The sequence below is a fragment of the Epinephelus fuscoguttatus genome, linkage group LG9 (genome assembly GCF_011397635.1).
Source record: "Epinephelus fuscoguttatus linkage group LG9, E.fuscoguttatus.final_Chr_v1".
NCBI lineage: Eukaryota > Metazoa > Chordata > Actinopteri > Perciformes > Serranidae > Epinephelus > Epinephelus fuscoguttatus.
The window spans coordinates 12,527,255-12,549,497 of record NC_064760.1 but is presented as its reverse complement, the minus strand read 5'-3'; the positions used below and the strand labels follow the sequence as shown (position 1 = coordinate 12,549,497).

The 22,243-nt window shown below is 40.4% G+C and overlaps 1 long non-coding RNA gene across 1 annotated transcript in view; it reads right to left on the bottom strand.

Moving 5' to 3' along the window:
* Positions 1-397: 397 nt before the first annotated feature.
* LOC125894061 (uncharacterized) overlaps positions 398-22,243 on the bottom strand; it is a 53,108-nt gene continuing 31,262 nt past the window's right edge. The window contains exons 3-4 of the long non-coding RNA XR_007449998.1: positions 4,195-4,363; positions 398-527 (exon numbers count right to left, since the gene is read on the bottom strand). This is a non-coding gene — a long non-coding RNA (uncharacterized LOC125894061). The remainder of the gene's footprint in view (positions 528-4,194; positions 4,364-22,243) is intronic.

The window sequence follows — 22,243 nt, the reverse complement described above, 5'->3', positions numbered from 1 at the left end:
CTAATTTCTTGTACTTTAAGGGCCAGCCTATACACTAATCCCAAAATATGTACAATAAGTTAATATTGGTTAATAAATAACCCTGGCCAATTTATTGTTTGGCCTCTGAACAAATGTCTTGTTTTATCTAACCGTGAAACCCAAATGATATTCAAGATATACAACTGTGAAGGTAGTATACACCCATATTTGAAAAGCTGTAACAAAAGAATATGTAGCATTTTTGCTTACATACATGATACATGAAGATTAATGGCGATTAATGGATTATCCAAATTGTCGTCAATGTGATTATGCTTTCTTTTGAAATCATTCCCCTCATGAATGAATTGTGTGTTTGCGATGTGCTACAGTGATATTTTATTAATCCACAAAGCAGACACACTCTGCTCATTTGGAGTTCAGACTGGAATGTCAGCACAGCACCTGGTATAATTTGCAGAAGGACTCTTCAGCGGGTTGCTGTCAGAGGGGTCTGATCCCGATCCTCCTGGCTGACAGATCATCTCCTTAATTACTGGGTCACCCTGACAGTGAGATGAGGTATGATTTATAAGGCACATTAGATTTTAAGTGTTCATAACAGTAATAAGAATCCAGGACGCTGAAGGATGATTACAATTATTTCTGTCATTAGATTGTTCGGGGAGACAGGGGGATGTGTACTCATGGCTTCCTTTATCAAGCCTGAGCCGATTAGTGGTCTTAAATAAATCCTAATATTTATGTTAACCTACTTTAGGCAAGCAATGGGTTTGATTTAGGCCTTTAGAAAAGTTCATGTCATGTTAGATCAACTGTCAATTACATAAAAATGTATACTTTGACTTTGTATTGAAAGAACTTTCTGTTGCTTTTTGTATTGTGTTTTTTGTCCCATCAAGGTTGGGATTCAAAGCAAACTGACATTTAAGGAGATTTCTGCTGTGAAAATTGCTATACTCTCGGAAGGCTCTCATCAGTAAGCCATTTTGCCTCCGTTTCCTACCACTAAATGTATAGTGCACATGAACAACTATATACAATTATTCAATAGTGAAAGGGCATTCTAGGAAATGTAGGAAATCAGTTATTGAAGCACGAAGAGCATATCAGTGAGGTTGAAAGAAGACTTCCCAAATAAAAGACACCAGTCTTTCAGTAAATGCCCAAATAACCTCTTGCAGCTTACTTCCTGTTTCCTCCTTACTTTTCCTTCAAACCATGACTACGATCATGAGTTTCCATAACCTAAACCTAGTGTTTAGTATTTTAATCACCAAAGCTAAATGATGTATTGTTTTAACCAAAACCATGATCTTTCCTTCCTTCATTTATTTTCTGTAACCACTGGGGGGTGGAGCCTATCCCAGCTGACATTGGGCGAGAGGAGGGGCTAACCATGGACAGGTCGCCATTCACCAAGACAACCATTCACGCTCACATACACACCTACAGGCAATTTAGAGTCACCAATTTACCTGACGTGCATGTCTTTGGACTGTGGGAGGAAGCCGGAGTACCCAGAGAAAACCCACACTGACACGGGAGAACATGCAAACTCCACACAGAAGGGCTCCCCCACCCCAGGGTTCAAACCCCCCACCTTGGGATCAAACCTGTGATTTTTAAGGGGTAGCTATCACAGTTTAGATGATATGGCACAATTTCTGATAATAGACAAATTTGAATCGTGTCACAGTATGTATCGTCACACCAACAATATCTTCATCACAGCAATCAAAAGGCAGCCAATTAAAGAAACAGACGAACAATAAATGAGTCAAGATGAGGGAAAGTGAAATCAGAAAAAAGGTCAATTGCAACACTACATAGCAAAAGAGCTCAGCAACACATCTTAGATCAAAGATTAATCATATGTAACAGTAAGAACATCTGAGGGTTGCCTTCTGTGTGAAAACAAACAAAAATAATTATCTGCAAACTCTATCTGACCCAGGCCTGTTTTCTGGATTTGAAAATACATGACCTTGTTTAGTTTTGCCTTTTCTGTCCCCCCCCCCCCCCCCTCCTGCTTCTTTGGTAGAAGACGAAGAGCGCCTGTGCACCCGAATTAGCCTGATTACAACAAACACTGAAATAAAGACCTTCGCCGGAAAGTCCAACAGCGAGCTGACATGCACTACTTTTTCTCAGCGCGAGCCGAATAACTCAAGGTGAGATCAATAGGCGAGGCCCTTTCTACATGAGGCGAGTCTCCTGCGAACTACCCCTAAAGAGCCATTATTTACTGCTTGCTCACACTGCGACAAATGAACTCAGCATGGGCCCATTAATGTGTAATTAGAGAAAAGAACAAGACAAATATTTAACAACACAAGTGCTACTGCTCATTAGATCAGCTTCAATGGGGGATTATTAATGGTTTCCAGCTTTCAGTTGCAGTGATGAGCTCAGGTTGTGGGAGAGAGTTCAAGTGTGATTTATTATTATTATCATCATTATTGTTGTTATCGCTATTGTCATCATCATTTTGAATATTTGGAGTGTGCTAGATACAAAAGTTGTTTACTAACACCTTCTAATAGTATTTCTTTAGTATTTTTGAAAGTAATAATATTGACATATTCCATTGATTACGTTGGAAAATGCAATGCAATAATGTAAAATATGTTCTCAAGATAACATCTTTGAATTAAAGACAACAATCTTACAGTTCCAGAAATGTCTAAATTTATTTTCTCTGTTAAATACTCTATTATCATCATTGTCATTAGAATAATGACAGTGATGGGGGCTTTTGACAGTTGGTCAGACAAACGATCTCGGTCTTTAAATCAGCATTTGTCATATTTTTGACATTGTATAATCAATTCAACAAACAAATCAGCAGATTAATCTAAAATAAAGATAACTATTGGCCAGAAGGTCAGGAATTGGGAGGTGCTTTTATATTTTAATGTTATATAGTGATTTTGTATTATGTATATCAGAATATTTTGAAAATTCGGTGGTAGGCTGAAAATCGCTCACTTTTCACTTGTTTTTTTTTTTTTTTTTAATCAAAAAGTAAAAAAAATCTTGTAACAACTGATTTTTAGGCACTCTGAGGCAGAAACAAATTGTGAACACAGCTCTGACTTATTACTTGATATGGCGCACTTGTTTGGAAACAGTTGCTCATCTACACATCAGATACTGATCAACTCTCATTTATTTGGAGTCACGTTACTGGTCATGTGGCGAACAAGTCCAATATTCACTCTTCTTTTAGCTCTGTTTTTGGTCTCAACCAATTCCCGAGATAAACCTCTGGCCCCTGAGCTGCTAAATGCTCCACTGTGTTCACCAGCTACTTGTTAACTTTTTCTATCTGCTGGGCAGGTACTGTAAAGCCGGTCTTTTGTCAGCATGGTTTTCAGTGAAAACAGCTCCAAAGAGTGAAGACTGGGAAAAAAACAGTGAAATTGTTTTGTAAAATCAAAACTCTGAGCACAAAGATATTCCAGCAAGTTGAAGAGAAGTGCAGAGATTTTTGTAATCTATTGTGAAATACTGTGCTGTGCAAAATACTGATTATAGCTGCGTTAAGCGTGTTGCAGTGACAAGATAAACAAATGAAACTATGTGAGCATGAATGTTATTTACTCCTGCACTGGTTTCTAAGAGGATAGCACACCTTAAGCTGCTAAAGATTTGATGTCTTCCTCAAAGGCATCTTTCCTCTGTTGATGTCAGCCTGGTCGGCAATGTCAGGGGGAAGGACGCACCAAAATGATGGTACACATAAAAATTGATCCATAATATAAAATTCTATTTATATAATATATGGAACCTAGAAATCAAACTTGGAAGGTTTGGGCTGATATTATCAACAATATAACATCTTTATCTCTGTAAACAGAGATAGAAAACCTCAGCCTTTACTGAAATACATGTGAAACAAGAAAACTTGGTTTCACAAGGACAGCGTTAAAGAAGATCATACCTGGCACGCTCCAGGACTTAACAGAGGTAGTGGAGTTAGAAGTGTTTGAATTAGACACAGACTGTAGGGACTGGCTGCAGTGGGAAAACTCCTCTCCACCCTTTACTTGCTCGTGTTGGTCTGATTAAAATTAATGCACCAGTCTGGCTGGTTTGGCAGTGGTGAAGTTTTCCCATGTCTTGTGATGGTTAATTCATACGCTGGTTGTGTTTTTTTTCCCCTTTTCATTTCACTCCATAGTGTTTTTAGGGTTTGTTCGCTCTCACCTGAGGAGGGTTCCTTCCTGTCCATCCAGTCCTCAGCAGCAGTTGATCATGCTCCGCAACATCCCCCATAATCCCTTGCTCTGCTTCCATTTGATGTCATCTTTTCCCGGGGATTAACACGAATGCCCCGAGGGCTCCCGATAAGCATGTCTTCTTAGAACAGCCCAGTCTATGAAAACCAGAATGAGGATACTTAAAAGTTCCACGTACACACAGACACAGTGAATCTAGAAAACTGGAAAACATGACCACCAGATAATCAATTTCTCATTTAGATCGTTGATACACCCATGGAAATTACCCAATTAGAAAAAGGTGCACTTGCTGCTCAGTAAAAAATGTAGCTGATGGAATTTTGGCAGTTTTTGACGTTAAATAAAATTAGAATAAATAAAAATTGCCTTTTTCTCAAAAGGCAGTTGTGTCTGTCAGCAGTCAAACAGTGAGCCCTGAGGCTACAGGGTGATGGCTGTGTACGCAGCAGTGTTTGGATAAGAACAATATTCAGTCAATTACACGATGTGGGCTTTTGCCGTGCTCTCTGTGGACTGTGGATTTTTAGCATTTGCCAGCTTGTCCTGAAAAGTACTTATTTCAGAAGCCGGCTGTACCCTGGCATTTAGGTATTGGAATAATATTTGGCTTACAGACTTTCCCCCCCAAATGTGGATTAAGCTTGTAAGCCTCAGACAAAAATACCATTGCTTGGTTTAGAAGTTTATCTATTCACGCATATAAATGGTAAACCCCAGAATGAAAGAGAGCTAAAACACATATTTGTACAGGTGAGAGAAATTAATAGAAACAGGCTTTAAAGGCTGCTCAAAGACATGACTGTTTTTTTTTCCAAGCTGACAACAAAACCCATGAGGAGGTAAAAGGACATTACAAAAGCTAAATGCATAAATGACAAGTAAGAGGAGCAAACTGAATGACGAGTGTTTGAGGTGGGCTGTTAAATCATACGAAAAATGGTGCTTTTATTCTCAGACAAAGCTAGTTGCTTGAGAACCAACCCATACGTTTAATGCTATTCAGAGTAACAAAATGGGATTTTCTTCAGACAGTTTTCAGTGGTGCGTCACTGGTGGGTAAAAATGAACTTTTAGATAAACTGCAGGTACAGTCACACCACTTGTACACTCCTGTCAGACAATAGAATCAGAAGCAGAGAGGATTGAAGATAAGCCTAATGAGCTAAAAAAACAAAAAACAAAAGCGCATTAATACAGCACCCTCATGTTTCCCCAATTCAATCTGACACCTTGGTCTTCGGTCAATACCCAGTGATCGATACTTGGACCATGCTGAAACTAACATTTTCAGACGATGCCAAGCATAAATCATTTATGTCATGGCCGAGTTACTGACCTCAAGATGGGAAAAACAAAAACAAAGTGCACACACATAAACAACAAGGTCTATAGAGACCTCTGTGTGTACTAAGGGCCGCCGTTACTCTTACATGAAATGCGACCACCATTTATAGCTCGTCTCCTTCTGTAATTCTTTCGCCACTTATGTGTAGAAAAAAACAGGATCATTTGCATCTCTCCAGGGGACATCCCCGCTGGGCTTTGTGTGGGTTACATTGCTCATGTTGGTCTGATTACTAAAATTTTCCTCATTGCACTTCTAATCATTCAGCAGATAAGGGTGGGCTGTTCTCTGGGACTAAAAAAATAATAATGAGGGACACACAAAAAAAGTTAATGAGGTTTTTCCTGTACTACACCTCTAGAGGCAGGGGTCGGCTTAGCAGCAATGTCATTAGGCAGGAATTAAACTGGGACTGTTGTTTTGCTGTGCTATCAATTTATATGCTTTAATTGCATAACCAAACTGTTCTGCCAAAACAAGGCGAGCTGAAGATGCAGCAGTGTGACCGGCTGTGTTTTGTATCAGTGAACACAAGCTTTCTGGCTGTGTCTCTTCCTCTGCACAACTTGCTTCTGCACGCACACAAAGAAACCATGCTGTCTTGTTTTGTAGGTGCATTTGTTGCAAAACTTTTAAACTAGAGCAGACACAAACTCAGTCCCAAGGGAAGCAATACATTAGTGAATACCCTTTAGCAAGCCAGGGACTATGTCCTAATAGTATTTTAAAGCAGCTGCACTTGGCAATCCATCATGGAGATAGCAATCTCAGTCTGTCCCCTCATACTGCAATAGACTTACCGTCATCACATACACAGGCGCCAGCATATACATTTATGCACCAAGTAATTCAGGAGTGCTTGGAAATACAGCATGACGCGACAAAATCATATAAAATGTGTTCAATCTCGATTTGATTACAGGTAACATTAAACTTTATCAGGAAGTTTTATCTGCCCGCTACGAAATTGGAGAGAAATCTGTGCCCTGCAGACCAGGTAGGCAGAATGGACTCTGCTCGAGATAATGTCATTCAAAGGGAAGCTGTCCCACTTCTTTCTCGCACAACTCATGTCCCCAAAACTGAAAGTGGGATAAAATAGGCTCCAGCTACTTCTCTGGGAAATGTCATGTGTGCTGCCACAAGCCCTAAAAAAAGATATTTTGGGGGGAATAGCACTCATTTGAATTCCACCCACCGAGTAAGAGCAAGTATATTTACATGTCAGACCAATAATACAGAGTGAAACAAAAATTGATAGAGACAGAGATAGGAAAACAGAGAGATGAAATGCACTGCTTTGTAAGGTTGACTTAACTTGGAATAGAGTTTGCTACATACATACATTTGATACAATCTATAAACTGCAAACTCAAAGTGTGGAAATCAGCCATAAGATTATCATGTGTTTTCTGTTATTGTTCAATTTGTCAATATAATCTTGTCATGCCTGCAAAGCTCACTGAACTGAATGTAACTGATTTGAACAGAAGGGGAGTGTGTCAGGGAGAACTTGCTCAGACAGACACACAGACAGACAGAGCACGGACAAAAATCCGACAGAAGATATGTCAAAATGAAAAATAGTACTATTTCTTTTCATCTCTGCTTTTTTTTTTCTTTCCTTTGTTGTGTGGCACAGTAGCAATGTTTTTTCTGCATTTCCTTTCTTTTGATATACGGGCATGATGAAGGCCTCCTTTATTCTCACACTGCTGCCTTGACTGAGTGATGTTTTGTTCAAAAGCGTGTTAATATTTTCATTTGCCTGATTGCATTGTGAGGAAACTCTTTCAACTCTGGGGAACAGAAAGAGGGGAGAACAGTCTGGGAGAGTTTAACACATCCTTTCTTGGCCCGCACACCTCAGCCCTTCATCGCTGCTACCACACCAAACCTTTGTAATTGAACCTGAGATATCAGGATGGGCGGCACTGACGCCAGGTGCATACTAAAAATAGTGCTCTCTCATTGGACCCTCTCCCAGGGATGCCATTTTGTCATGCATTATGCATATATGCAAATACAAGACTAGGAAATGGATTACTTGAAAGGGCACCTGTGGTTCCCAACTCAAAGATATACGCAACAGGGGAAATGAAGCGCACGGAGCTATCATTTAGCCACCGCACAGCTGTATGGAGAAGTGGAGAAACACTCTCAGACAGTTCTGTAATTCAAAAGTGGGTGATGACTGATAAATAGGGATGAAATCACAAGCAGACTTGAGGGTATATCCACGTATATGGAGGGCACTCAGCATTTTCTCTGTGTAAGTGCACAGGACCATTAGCTTAATTACCTCTGAAATATAAATGAAAGTCATAGCACAGCATGGCGCAGTAACATCAGAGATGCACCAATTGCAATGTTTTGAGGGGACTAATTCAGATTTCCAACTTTTTAAAAGTCTGACCTGACGATTTTAATTTTGGGGATTCCGATTTTCTTTCTTTCTAGGAATAACTCTAGGATTTAGGGGTGGGCGATATCACAAAATTTGTTTCGATCTGATACCAAGCAATATAGGAATTGCCAATATTGACACTGATACAATGAACGGTCTCAGAGGTCTGGATGCTGAGGTGTTTCCCTCCTCCTCCCTTCTATTCAGTTCCAGCTCCAAGTTCTGTCTCATGTTTTCTTCCTGCTATTATGTGCAAGATAAAACTAATCAGGCTCTGACACATTATCCATATTGAGTGTCTATGACGGTCACGCGGATGCGCATGTGGTTGTATTCATAGTACAATGAAGGGTCCACGTCAGCCCACAGCAGTAAACTGGAGGGCTGGGAGGTGAACTTACCGTTCTTCTACTGACAGACATAAAGTTAATTGAAACTAAGAAGACGTTTCTAGGTCTCAAGTAAATTGATTGAGCGCAGACAACACAAAAGCAGTGGAGGAGCAAAGAGTGCATGCGCTAGATGTGCTTACAACAACGGAAGGATGTTAGCACAGACAGTTTTACTCTTGAAATACACATAGGAACGATGTAGAAGAGAGAAGCAATTCCTTTTTTTGGTATTGATCCTATTTACACTATCTTCAAAATGAAAATGTAGTATCAAGAGTGTTGATATTTTAGGACTGATCCGCCCACCCCTAGTGTAATTGACAGCATACACAAACATTTCTGTATCTTTTCTTTAATGGAAAATTCAACTGTATGGTCATGATAAAACGTGGACTGTTAAATAACTTGTATTTTCTTCAGAACAGCAAGTTACTGGACAGAGCTGCTGTACAAGTAAACTCTATACCACTTTATCTACTGTAATGTTTTGCTTTCCCAAAGGAGAACAGGCACAACAGATTTATATATGCTCAAGCAAATTATTTACATATTAAAGAATCAGAGAAAACATCATTCTATACTGTAGTCGATATGTAGGCCTATTACAGAGAGTCAATTATTTATCAAGCAGCATCCTCCAGGGCTGAAAAATGAAGCCTATGCAGAAGTGCCAAAAACTGTACTGCCAATCCCCATAGCCCACCATGTTACAATGCCCAACTTTACAGCATGCATAAACATGTTTACAGCCTGATACATAAAACGGTTTTAGTATCTACAGCAAATTTCAGCATTCATAACAACTGCACTGGGAGTGAATTTTTATATAACTCACCTGTTTAAATGTTGTTAAGACTTAAAGTTAATTATGCATATTCAAAGGCAGGCTGCTTAAGTGACAGGGTGTGCGTCAGGCACGCTACAGTCTATGAGTCAGATCTACCTCTCGCTCAGCCACAGCTCCAGATGGCTACAGCTGAAGTGCCAAACTCAAGGCTTCAAAATGGGAGTCCACAAACCATCTACTGATGTCATAGTGGCCATGTCCATTATTTCATACAGTCTATGTTTATTATGTATCTAAAACAATGTATTCATTCATCTGTTGATTTGAAGACAATTTATTAATCACTATGTATTCATAGGAAACTTGTGTGTACAGTACGCTATACACAACTCCCACTCCTGCAGCCAGTGTCTCCTTTCATCCTGCCTGCCCCACATTGTGTGCATGGTGCAAGACACGAGGAGAGACCCCGTGCTGCTGGCAGGAGAGCCAGTCACTAAATCACAGCTTTCTCCCTGATGGTCTGAATAATTCCCCTTAATTTGTCGCTAGTCGCTTTTTAGAAATAAAAGGACTAGGAGAGTCTGAAAAGTTGGTAATGAGAGGGTGCGACAAAGCGTCAGTATTTCACTACCCGTGAGTGAGAGCGGTGAGAGATGAGGGTTGCAGTGGCTGTGACAACAGCTGGTTACTGTCTGTGCCGCTGTGTGCATCACGTGAAGGATCGTGCAGGGCATGTAAATATGATCAGCACAGAGTCGGCTATATCTGCTGACAATCATGCAGGTCTGGTCACCAGCCAATAAAATAGTGCATCTCTGTATAGCATCAATATTCACCTCAAAGACCAAGTTTCTATCTTGCACTTTACTCAAAAATTGATTCAAAACATTCAAGTTTTACTATCACATAAAAGAGGTAGGCTGGTTTTGGGAAGTAATTTGACCATCAACAATTCCCATTTAATTTGTTGCTCCCTGAATGCTACACTTTGTTGCGACTACACCTGCAATAACTTTTAGATCCAGGAGAACACCATCACTTCCCTTGTTCATCCAGGATCGTCAATCCTTCCTGGAAGTTAGAGTGGTAATTTATCTCACCTGTAAAAAGTAAAATGCCTCTAAAATGCTATCCATCCTGATGCCAAATAGAAATTCATCACATATTGATCACATAGCATAACTTAGTTTATTTCTCAACCAACACCAACAGCCATTAACAACTACATTTAGACTTCTACTTTATCAAGTTATAATATAAGTTATAACTGTATGCAGCTGTTGAGGTTCTTACACCACAGAGAGCTTCATCTTAGGTAAAACTGTAGCAGAAATATATGGGCTTCATTCAATCCCAAGGCAGCAGATAGAAAAACCTTCTTACCCAGTATTTCCCTGCCAGCTTCACTGTGAATCCAACTCTTTAAATACCTCCATTCCCTGTCACCTACTCAAGTATAACTTCCCCATTTAGCTGCAGTCACTGCACCAACATTCTTTGACAACATGCTTATTAATCTCTATAAACAGATATCTGCACATGAATGCAGAATATGTAGGCAACAGTACAAAATTTTGGTATCTGAGGCATCTGGTTTACATTTATAGCATGAGCTGTAATGACCAATCATGTTTGAGCAGCAGGTAAACAGTCTGTGTAGAGAGCAAAAGAGGAAGAATGCACTGGCTGAAATGCGACCACAACCAGTGATAATTCTGGCAGCTTTATTAGATTAAATCTTAATAATAATAATTAAATCTTAATAATCCTAATATGCTTCTTAGATTTAGTCACATTAGTCATTTTTATTTGTTATAGTTTTAATTTTACGAGACAGCAACTTTAAACAGTTTAGACCATTTGTAGTCAATGAAAAGTCATTGCGTTTTACTCAATTTTTGGTAATTGCTGATAATTTACAGTACTAATAAAATATATTGAAATAGGTCTAATAGCCCTCTACAAACATTTTAGTCCCATCTCCTCTCGTCACCAAAAACTAAACATACATTTCATCATAGTTTTTATTATAAAAATCTATTTTTAGCTCATCAATAACTTTGTCAATGAAAAAAGGTTGTTGTTGAACATTTTTCGTCATTGTTGTCATTACTGACATCTCAACCACCTCTGAGACCATCAGCTATCATCGGATGATTTAGCTTTTGATTAACTTCTCTTATTTATTTTTTTCTATCTGCCTTCATATGCTGGTATCTGTGTACAGATAGCAGAAATAGCCAGTGCACGGAGAGGAAGTCATGGCCCAGGTATCTGCTGGCTACGCTAGAACCCCGAAATATGGGCCGTTGACCCATGAGGCTTATAGCCATCAGACGAACAGCCAGTGGATTCTGAGACTGCATGCTGATTAACATGTAAAATGTAAATGTATGGAAATTAAAATCTGCAATGTACATATAGATTTGAAGGTTTATGTATAGGCTGAATGATGGGATGCCAGTTAATATCGGCATGTCATCAGTATCAGCAGATTAAGGCTTTAAAATCAAATATTGGCACTGGCCAGAAATGAACATTTCTGCCGATATGACAGGCCAATGACATGACGCTTTAATTACGTGACTATAATTAGTTAAAATACATCAGGTTTGCCCTGGTTGTGGATATTGTCAGGATAGTCTCAAGGTTTGTTTGAAGATGTTATGTAAGATTAAGTTAAAGTAGTTTCCTTATTTTGCAAGTGAATGCGCAAATTTTGAAAAGCATTGTATTTTTTTGTTGGCATCTGCCAGTGGGCCATCACAATAAGAGTAGGCATAATAATATGTTAATTCTAGTACAGGGGACACTTGAAGTCCTCTGCAATTAATGGAAAAAATATGTAGTATCGGTATTGGCAATCATCCAACAGTTTACACTGGCCGGCATATGCTGGCTTTTGGCCAGTATCACGTGCAGTTGTCTGCATGTGAAAATATCAACAGCCTTAATGTCCAGTGGGGATATGCCAAATACATAAATAAATCCATTAAGCATATTCCATATCCTAATATCGTGTGACCTATAGCATATGTTGCTGAGAAAATTTAAATATAAACTTATATTATTCAGACCTGATTTTTAGGTATTAATTACCCAAGGATATATTTATCCTCCAAAGCCATACAGAGAGCGTCCCTGCCTCTTCAGAGCATACGCCACATCCACAGCGGTCACAGTTAGCATGCTTGGTGTAGTCAGGCGACACAATCACGGATCACGTTCTCCAGAAAGACCTCCAACACACCGTACCTCTCCAGGTAGAACAGACTGGGGACTTCACTCCACCACAGCAAGCCAGATGTTGGATAGCAGGCTTGCTTCCTTTCAGCGGCCATGTTGAGCAATGGGGCTATTCATACTGGCTGTGCCGTGGCCCCGAGCTCTTCGGTCGGCTGGCAATATGCAGCATAGTATCGGCAAGGTCTATTTTTTTTCCGCAAGCTGCGAGTGAATCTAGCTTGATAACACACTGATAATCTATTATGATCAATATAAAGGCTTTATTAGATTTGATATACAATATCTGATTATGATAAATGATAAAATATGCTTCCACATATGTCAGTTGTGTCTTAACAGAGATCAAGTGAGACAAGTGGATACACACAGTAATGCACGAGCACACACATTCACACGCATGCATGCACACACACACACACACACACACACACACACACACACACACACACACACAGAAACAGAGCTCCACATGTGATTGGAACAGAGCGGAGGAGCCGAATTGCTTGCTGACCGACAGAGAAATGTGCATCTGGTGTGACCAACCAGGCAACTGCTGAAAGGCAGCTGCCTGACAACTGACATGGGGGGCACTTCCACATCCTGAGTGAACATGGCAGTGATGCTTGGTGCGCCAAGTCCTTTTCCTCCTTTCCCTAAGCTACTAAACCTTTGATTAGTCCCTCTGTTCAATAGGCTGTTTCTTTCATTTTGCTTACTTTCAAGTTATTTAATTTGAATTTTTTTATTGCTACTATATGGCTATCTAAAACATATGGCTGGTAGTTATTATATATGGCCAGAATTCTGGAAGATTAATGTCCATATTGGTCATCAATAGATGAATAAAAACGTCTAGTATAAACCCTGATGCATCCCTAGCTGAATGTAAATTTCATGTCCCACTCTTTCTCTAAAAGTGCATTTCTTTTATGCGTGTGCAGAATCTGTTTATGTGAACAGTTAATCTCACCATCCTCCATCAAACCAGAGTCTTGTAAAATCATTTTACTGAGTAAATTCAAAAATTTCAAACACCTGTTACTTTTTTGTCCTATAATGAAGCAATTCCACTGCTGCATCACGATATTGGTAGCTTTACAAGTGCCTGAGGGACATGAATGAGGTCCGGCCCCCTGCTGTGAAGTAATCCCTCTCCTTTCTGACGAGGATTCATCCTATACAAAGCAAACTGAGGCACACTTTCTTTTATCCTTTCATGTGGGCACAAGAGAGCCACGCACAGCCTCCTATAGAGCATCGAAAGAAGGCGAATGCACTGTTAGTTCTGAACAAAGGTGACAGCTCTCAGTCATCCTCTCGCTGCAGGTGAAATTGGGGTCTCATTTTTCACTCTGGCAGGGACCCATGTGACTGGAGCTCAGATCTAAAAAGCCTGAATGGCAGCTACATGTGTGAAGCGCCAGAACAGGGAAGCAACAAGTTAAGGAACCAGGGTAATATCCTTGGTCACACACAGGATCTGGGCGCCAGCATGTGTGGATATGTGAACTTCACGTACTGATGGCGTGGATAAAAATTGATTCTATTGTCTCCGAAGAAAAGGTGCAATTATCCTCCATGTCTCCCTCCCATCTGCTGCTTCTTTGTGCTCAGGATGCATTAGCTATATTGTATAGTGCTGGCTGGCAATGAAGTGTTTAGCCTATAAGCTTCTGTCTCATCAGTGCAAACTATAGAAGCTGATTTCCCCAGCGTCCCCTGCATGTGTGATGATGCAGCGTGCACCCACATGGTACGGTATGTTTGTTTGAATGTTACACAATGAACATCAATTAGTTGCACTGTGAGGAGCTTATAGTTCCTTTCTAAACTCTGTACAAACACAGCACACTGCTTTTTAGTTGTGCAGACACACAGAGTAAGTACTGTATGTTACAGTCAGATTAAAGACAGACTTTTGAGGCTAATGTTGCTACTCAAGAGATTTAACAGCCCAAATGGATCCTTTAAATGTGGTTATTAAAGAATGTTGACCATGTGCTGAGCAGGCAATTCAAAAATAGACTCAGTGCTTCTAGACAAACTATGTAATAGAGACACTGATCAGAGTGAGCTCTACACATCTGTCTGCTGTTTTTTCTTGTTACTTAGGCTTAATGCTCAAATTATTTCCCCAGATCAGATCTTTCTGTCTAGACTGTTTAATTTCATGTTTGAAGCGACCCATATCTGACATCCCTGTAAACGGATCTCGACCCTGAAATGCCTCACATCCAACCAGTAATGTCACACACTTAGGTGATGGAACAACAACAAAAACATCACATTTGTACAACAAGCATTTGAGGATAAGCTTCATCTATAATTGGAGGAAGGCCTGTGACATCATTCTGCATAATAATTAGCCATGTGTTTCTGTTTGGGAGAGTGTGTGGTGCATTTTCAGAGAGTTGGTCCTTCAGAGCAATATGAGTGTTTGATTTTGGGATAACAGGCTGTCGTACAAATGGGCTTTTGGTCCACTAGCTCTACCATTGCTGGTGATTCTGTGGACAGGGAGGTGTGGATGCGGCCGGGAGAGGAGCCCAGGAGAGGTAGGGCCATGATGTGGAGAGTTTCAAGGATGAACAGTTCGCTCGAACTTGAGGTGTCCAGGGCTACGTCCCAGTATCTCTGTTGGGATCGCACAATAATGCTGTCATGGCATGTAGGCAAGCTGTCCCTATTAAGCATCCGGCAGTCGGGCAGTACAGTATGCCATCAGTGGTATGCCTTGTTGTCAGCGTATACGCCCATACTGATGTATCTGCAGTATGATAGTTTAGCTCTACTGCGTATGATAGTGGATGTCTTTTAGAATTAAGTCAATTAATCTTTAAATTGATTAATTTTCTGAGTAAAAATGCCAAAAACGTATGACTTCCAGCCTCTCAAAACGGCATATTTGCTGCTTTTCCTCTGTTTCTATGATATCTAATTAAATCTTTTGAACATTTCCGCACTGTTTACTTAAAACTGTTACTATTTCCTGATATTTTATGTCCAGAACAATTAGGCACATTCAACATGAGCCAAGGCCTGCCAAGAATTTATCATCGGCAATCACTGCATAATGCATGCCGGAAAGATTTGTGTCCCACTGGATCCTGGCTCACTCTGATGTCATGCACACAGTAACCTCAAAAAGATCAGATGGCTGCAGGTCTTAGAGCCAGGGCATGATGGGAAACGTCTGGCTGTGTAACTGTAATATGTACTGTTGGATTGTAGGCAGTCAGTCTCATGTTGTAGATTAAAGTTTTAATCTGTTGACGAACATATTTTGTATGGTTGATAAGAAAAATAATGATACTACTACTACTGCTGCTACCACTAATAATAATAATAATAAGTGGTCTGTAAACTATAGGTAGCCTACTGATGATCTAACAGGATGTAAATACTTATGTGACTTCCTGTATATTCTTTGAAGGCTGCTGGAAACTGTCTGAGTTTACTGCAGCTTTTTCTCACCACTGCCTGCTGCTGTCTGATCTCATCCACTTTCCAGGGAAGCACAGTTCACCTCAAATCAGCCTAATGATTAATCAAGACACTGATCAACAGATTATTTGGGTGTGAAAATAATGAGCAGCCCTACTGTATTTGTGGATCCATGCCTGTGTGTGTGAACAGATGTAATTGTGATGTTGTGGGTTCATGTCCTTAAAGGTGTGTGTCTTTTATTTGTAGACATAGGTGCTTATATCTATGTGTATGTGTTTGTATCCACCTGATTTCCTGCCAGCTGTGGCCATTAGCTAGAGGCTGAGCCTGTTCAGACGTGCAGGTCAGAGTTCTGATCTAATCTGGAGGATCTGTGTCTGATGAGGTCTCCACTGTAAACAGAGTGGCCAGCCGGAGCCAGTTGCTGAAATCATGGAGTCAGTGGGCAGTGGGGCTAGAGTGGGCAGGCAGACATTAGCACAAGGGTAATTGCTGTCCCCACGGCAGCCCACTGAATGACATCTAATATTGCTGGGGAGGGCAGCTAACCATTACCTGGTGCGGAATAAGAGCTTTTTCTGATGGCCACTGAAGTCCAATTGGGTTTGAAAATGGTTCATCATACACCCCGGTCGACCAATTTAGCCTCCTATGCTGTTGTGTCTGAGAAAGGTGCGGCAACTAGATTATTGATTGTCCTTGAGATTTTTCATACATTGATGTTTTTTCCATAGACTTCAACTGACAGGAGGGTTGTTAAAGTGAAGAGGGTGACTGCTGCATTTATGGATGTGGTGCATTGCAGAGGCAACACGAGCCTGATAATTGGGGGCCTTTGGCGACTTAATCTAACTGTAGGCTCCCACCGCTATGCAGGATTTGAATTCACAAGAATAATGTGCTCTATAAGCAAAATGTGGTCTCAAATGTGCTTTGTGTTTGTTTGCAGCCAGTTTCATCATTCTGTAGTGATTCATTCTGACATATTAAACATGCTTTGATCACTCTTCGAAAAAAAAAAAAGACTTTGTTTTCAGAGAAATATATTTTTTAAACGCACTAAGTGTCAGAGCTCATGCTTGCATAGCTAAGTTTTGTATGAGGAAAAAAGTGTCTCTCATGAATATATCCCCACAGGGAATGCACAGGATTATGTCTCCGTGATAAACAGACGCCGCAATAGAAAAGAGTGAATCAATGAAGCCATATATCGGAATGATGAAACAGTTACTTCACAGCTACTGTTTGCAGAAGCCATCCAGCTGCCTCTTTTGCTTCCTTTTATTACATTGAGAATCTCTTATGTCCCAGAAGAACTTAAACACACTAGATTAAGCACACCTTTTGCTCATTGTGTTGTCACCAGGTAGTTAAATATGCATTTATTCCCTCATCTATATAACTCAGATTGCTTCTCTTGCAGGCCCAATTGCTGCAATTACTTTCTGAACCCAGTCTCTCCTTTCCTGCTTGCCAAAAAGCTTAAAATCAGGCTAGAACCCCATCTGCCTCATAGCTTCCATATCAGCTCCACAGCTGGTCTTCAGGCCCTGGTTGATGTACAGATGTGGGGTTTCACTTATAAAGCTTAACTTGGCCACAAAAACATCGTAAAATTTGGCAATTTAAATATGCAAAGGATAAAAGTTTACTCACGCTGCACAATTTAAACATGATTGTGCTTTAAACTTAAAAGCCTGCAGTTGCAGTTCATGACGACTTTAAGAATTTGATTGCTTCCCTTGTGTGTGCAGGTTTCCTCCTATGCACACATTTTACTGTGAATCTAGCTGTGGTTTGAACCCATCTCTGAGGTTTCTGATAGATACTGTAGTTGCTTAAACAACTTCAGCATGTGGCTCCTTGTGTGCTACACCTGAAGAAATGGTCCCCCTAGCTGCCTTTGTGAACCAAAACATGGAGCTACCAGCATCTTATACAAAATTTACAACCCAGTTCCTCTCATCAGTGCAGCAGTCAGTCGTGCTCCTCACAGATTCAACTCAGCAGTCGGTCTTGCCTCAGCGGCAGAGTTGCTTTATCTTTGCGCCGTTCTGGGCTACAGTTCAACCTCGGTCTCAAAAACAAGAGTGCATAGTTTCAACAGAGGAGTATGAATCCGTGAGTGCTATGCTGTTAACACTGCACTAACTCTCCAGAGCTGCAGGTCATTTCTGGGCAACTGCTGCTGTATCCTTGACAGTGCAGCTCCAGGCATCCTGCTCTACATTAGCAGCTATTCTTTGGAAAAGGTTTCATCTTTATCATGGTCCATATCACTTTAAATTCTATTTTGAAAACAGGAAAAATAAAACAAACAAAAAAACATATGACTGTGTTTGTTTATTCCTTATTTCAAAAGTTTAGTCATCATTTTGGCTTCGTATCAACTTCATCATCAATTTGCCTGTGTCTCTGATCTCTTGGTCATTTTCTAAAGCTAAACTTAAACGATCCTCATCGCAGCATTGTGGCTCTAAGCAGACTAACATCAGGGAAGATCATTTCCTGTCAAATTAGAGGAGGAGGCTGCTGCAGTATGCTTGTAAAACGAACCAATCAGTCAGTCATTCTGTCTGTCAGGAGCCAGCTGGACCAGGCAGCAACCAGGCAGCAACCCAGCGCTGGAGGGGAATTGGAGGCGAGGAAGACACGGTGTAAGATTATCAAAGAGAGCAGAGGGCTGTGTGTCTAAAGGCTTAGCAGAGGCACACCAAACACCAACAAGAAGTAAGGGGGTGGGGAGTGTGGGGGGGTCATTTGGGTGGCAGAATGAGTGGGAGAAAGACAGAAAGCGAGACGGAGACTGAGAGAGACAGAGATAAAGAGATGTGGCTCTGAAATGATTGAGAATGAAACCACCTCTGCTGACAATCGCATGGGAATTGCACGTCTGCGTGATTACGTGTGTGCGAGAGTGGGAGAGAGCAAGAGACGGTGTGTACGTGTGTGTGTGAGAGAAGGAGAGAGAGAGCGTGTCTTTGCATGTATATCTGCACAGCAAGGCGCTCACATGGGAAGTTACTCCCGGGGGCTGTTGTTTGTTTCCTATCTGTCAAATCATATACAGGAGATATTCAAAACATATTCAGACTGACACCTAGTTGGTGATGGTGAACTTTGGAGGTCACACAATCTTCAGGGGATAACAATGTTTACTGTGCCAAAGATTTTATGCTAAGTAGTTTATTATTTATAGGAGTTTGTATACGTCCGCTTTTTTCATTCTATTGTTTTCTGGGGTTTTTTTCGATTATAGAGGCAGCGAGGCATAAACAGATATTCACAAAACTAATAAATCACAGGTTTGATTGGCAGCCAACAAACTATCTGTCCATCTACCTATCTATACATGTGGTCCAGACATCAATGGCCCTGGATGAGCATTATCCTCTCCTTTCTCCAGTTACCATTTTGGGGGATCTCAGAGGACATGTTCAGCATACAAATTGGACATTTGGTTCATAGCATTTTATTATCTCATACCCTCTCTGAATGAGAATCAGGTTCACTTTATTCATCATGTACAATGAATGAGCAAGAGGACTTCCTGTCCTGCAGATGTATTAACAACAAACTTAATAACATTACTGACAACTATCAATATGCAGCAATGTTGCATACCAACACCTGTTTGTTAGTGGTAAGCTGCCAGACAAATCATGATGATTGGAAACAATTTGGACACCCAATTTTTTTTTACAATCATCCACATACGAAGCCAAGATGCCAAACATTTGCTGATTCCAACTTTTCTCAATTTCGGGGATTTGTTTATTTTATTTTCTCTGTAAATTTACTATCTTGATCTTCACTTGATGCATGCACTAATATATTAAAGTGCAATGATGTAGATTCTGCCACGCAGTCTGTCTATTTATCATTATATCTTGCTTTTATTTTTTTATTGCTTACAATCAATCACTCTGGTGCAATATCAGTGTTCATAAACTGTGCGACATATATACTTCCATGGATCAATAATGTGAAATCAACCATTCAGTCTGTCTCTTTATTATATTCTGCCTCTTTTTGATGCTTCCTTATTATATTGCTTTGTGTTTTTATACTGTTTGCTTATTATACTGGTCTTTGTTTTTGTACAGTTTACTGACTTTATGTGTTTATATACTACTTTGTAGTTGTTTTTTTTTTCCTGTTTTCACGATCCTTTTGCTGCTGTATTGTTGCAATTTTGGACGCTGTGGGACGAATAAAGGATTATCTTATCTTATGTTTGGGTTTTCACTAGTCTCTATAAACAGACTCTACATTCAGTGAACATACAGTCTGTAGGCAAACCCCTGATCTTGAAGAGCGGAAGAGCCCTGGTTTCCGGTGCTAGGCTGTTTGTAGTCCGCGTGATATTGACCAATCACGTTTGAGCCGGCTGCAGTTGTTGCCAGGTTAAATGCTCCGTGCGGTGAACTAACGAGGCGGAACATAATTGGCGTCACTGCAAACTCTGAATCCATCGCAATGGTTCATCATATTTACTTATATATAAATGAAAGTCGGAAACAGAAATTCACCTCCTCAAACCAGAATGCCAAAAAATCGGGTGTCTGCCCCCAGAGGCTGTATCGCTGTGTGCTGGAAGTCAGACGCCGAATACAGCCGATGGGTTCCGAGAACGGGTTTTCACTTGCTGTCAGTCAAAACAAGCTATCTTATGACCAATTTTTATATGCCCACCACCTAGGGACTCAGGAAGTACAGAGGCAGATCAATTAAGTCAAACTCCAACCAAAGGGTGAAACTAGGTAGTGCTGATCAAATACAAACCAAGATTCTGTTACTGCATTGCCTATTTATCATGTATATTGTCTTCAGAAACATATTTAAGTGCAACGTTTGGCTGTATTACAAGAATTTCTACAGAAGTGGGCGTCATACTGCTCCCTGTACTGTAAAAACAGAGACAGGAGATACTGAGATCAAACAGTACAACTAAGCCATGCTGATCCCATATAAATCAAGATTCAGTTACTGCACTGACTGTTTTCTTGCCTAAAATGTTTGCAGAAACATATTTTAGCTTGTATCTGCAATCCGACATTGTTTACCAGCCGGCCGCCACATTGTTTACTGGTGTGGCGCAGTGCATTCTGGTAGTCGTAGGTTTTCTACCTCTTGAGCAAAGCGAATGCAACAGCACCCGTTTTCTCTGTTTGTTATATAGCACCAATTTCAAAAGTATTTGGGGCTTTCTACTGCACAGACAGCACAGTTTTATGAAAACACCAATATTTACTTATATTCATTCATTTTCAATAACCGCTTATCCTGTTGCGGGTTGCAGCGGGGCTGGAGCCTATCCCAGCTGACATTGGGCAAGAGGTGGGGTACACCCTGGACAGGCTGCCAGACTATCACAGGGCTAAGACATAGAGATAGACAACCATTCACGCTCATTATCACACCTACGGGCAATTTAGAGTCACAAATTAACCTGCATGTCTTTGGACTGTGGGAGGCCAGAGCACCCAGAGAAAACCCACGTTGACACGGATAGAACAAGCAGACGCTGCACAGAAGGGCTCCCCCACCCCAGGGTTCAAACAAGGAACCCTCAGGCAACAATGCTAACCACTGCACCACTGTGCTGCTACTTATATATAATAACTATTTAGAAATAATAATTTAGATCTTCTGCATTGATTATTTTTAGTATGGATACTTTAAGCACATTTTTCAAATATACCCAAACATGTAAAAGAATATTTTTACACAATATGGTATTGCTGCATTTAATTAAGTTATCAGCCTGAATAATTCCTCACCAATGGCAGTCCTAGATATGTTTGACAATAGCACATATGTATTTATAGAGGTTGTGCTTGTGGTACTTACATTTACATGGTGCCGTAGCTTTAAAAATGGATTAAAACTTGTACACCGAAAGAGCAAGTCCCCACCTCTGGATCAAAGCTTTTGTCAGAGCTTTTTCTCCTGTGCCTCCCTCTCTTAGCTCCAACTACTGATGTGGAATAAATAAATAAAATAAATAAACAGTAAAGTTAAGTGGGCCGCCCGCCCCCTTCATAAAAAGCTAAAGACATTTTCTGCTATCAGTTATATTTAGTCTGCCAAACCTGTCTGGCTGTTTACCCTGTTAGTAATACAGTGTATTCCAATCATGGATTCTTTTCAAAGGATATTTCAAACTCACCTTGGGGAAATTGGGAGGATATTTTAAGAAAAGAAAAATCTGTGTAGTGGTGGAAAAACACAAGAGGTAAACTGTGACAAATCTGCTTTCCGTGCGAGAGTCTGTAATGAAGCATTAGAGGAAGCTGGAATAATTTGAACTTTTGCTGCAGCTCTCTTTGCTCGCAGTCACTGTTAGGACATCAGAATTTACCATCAACTCTCATTGAAAATTAA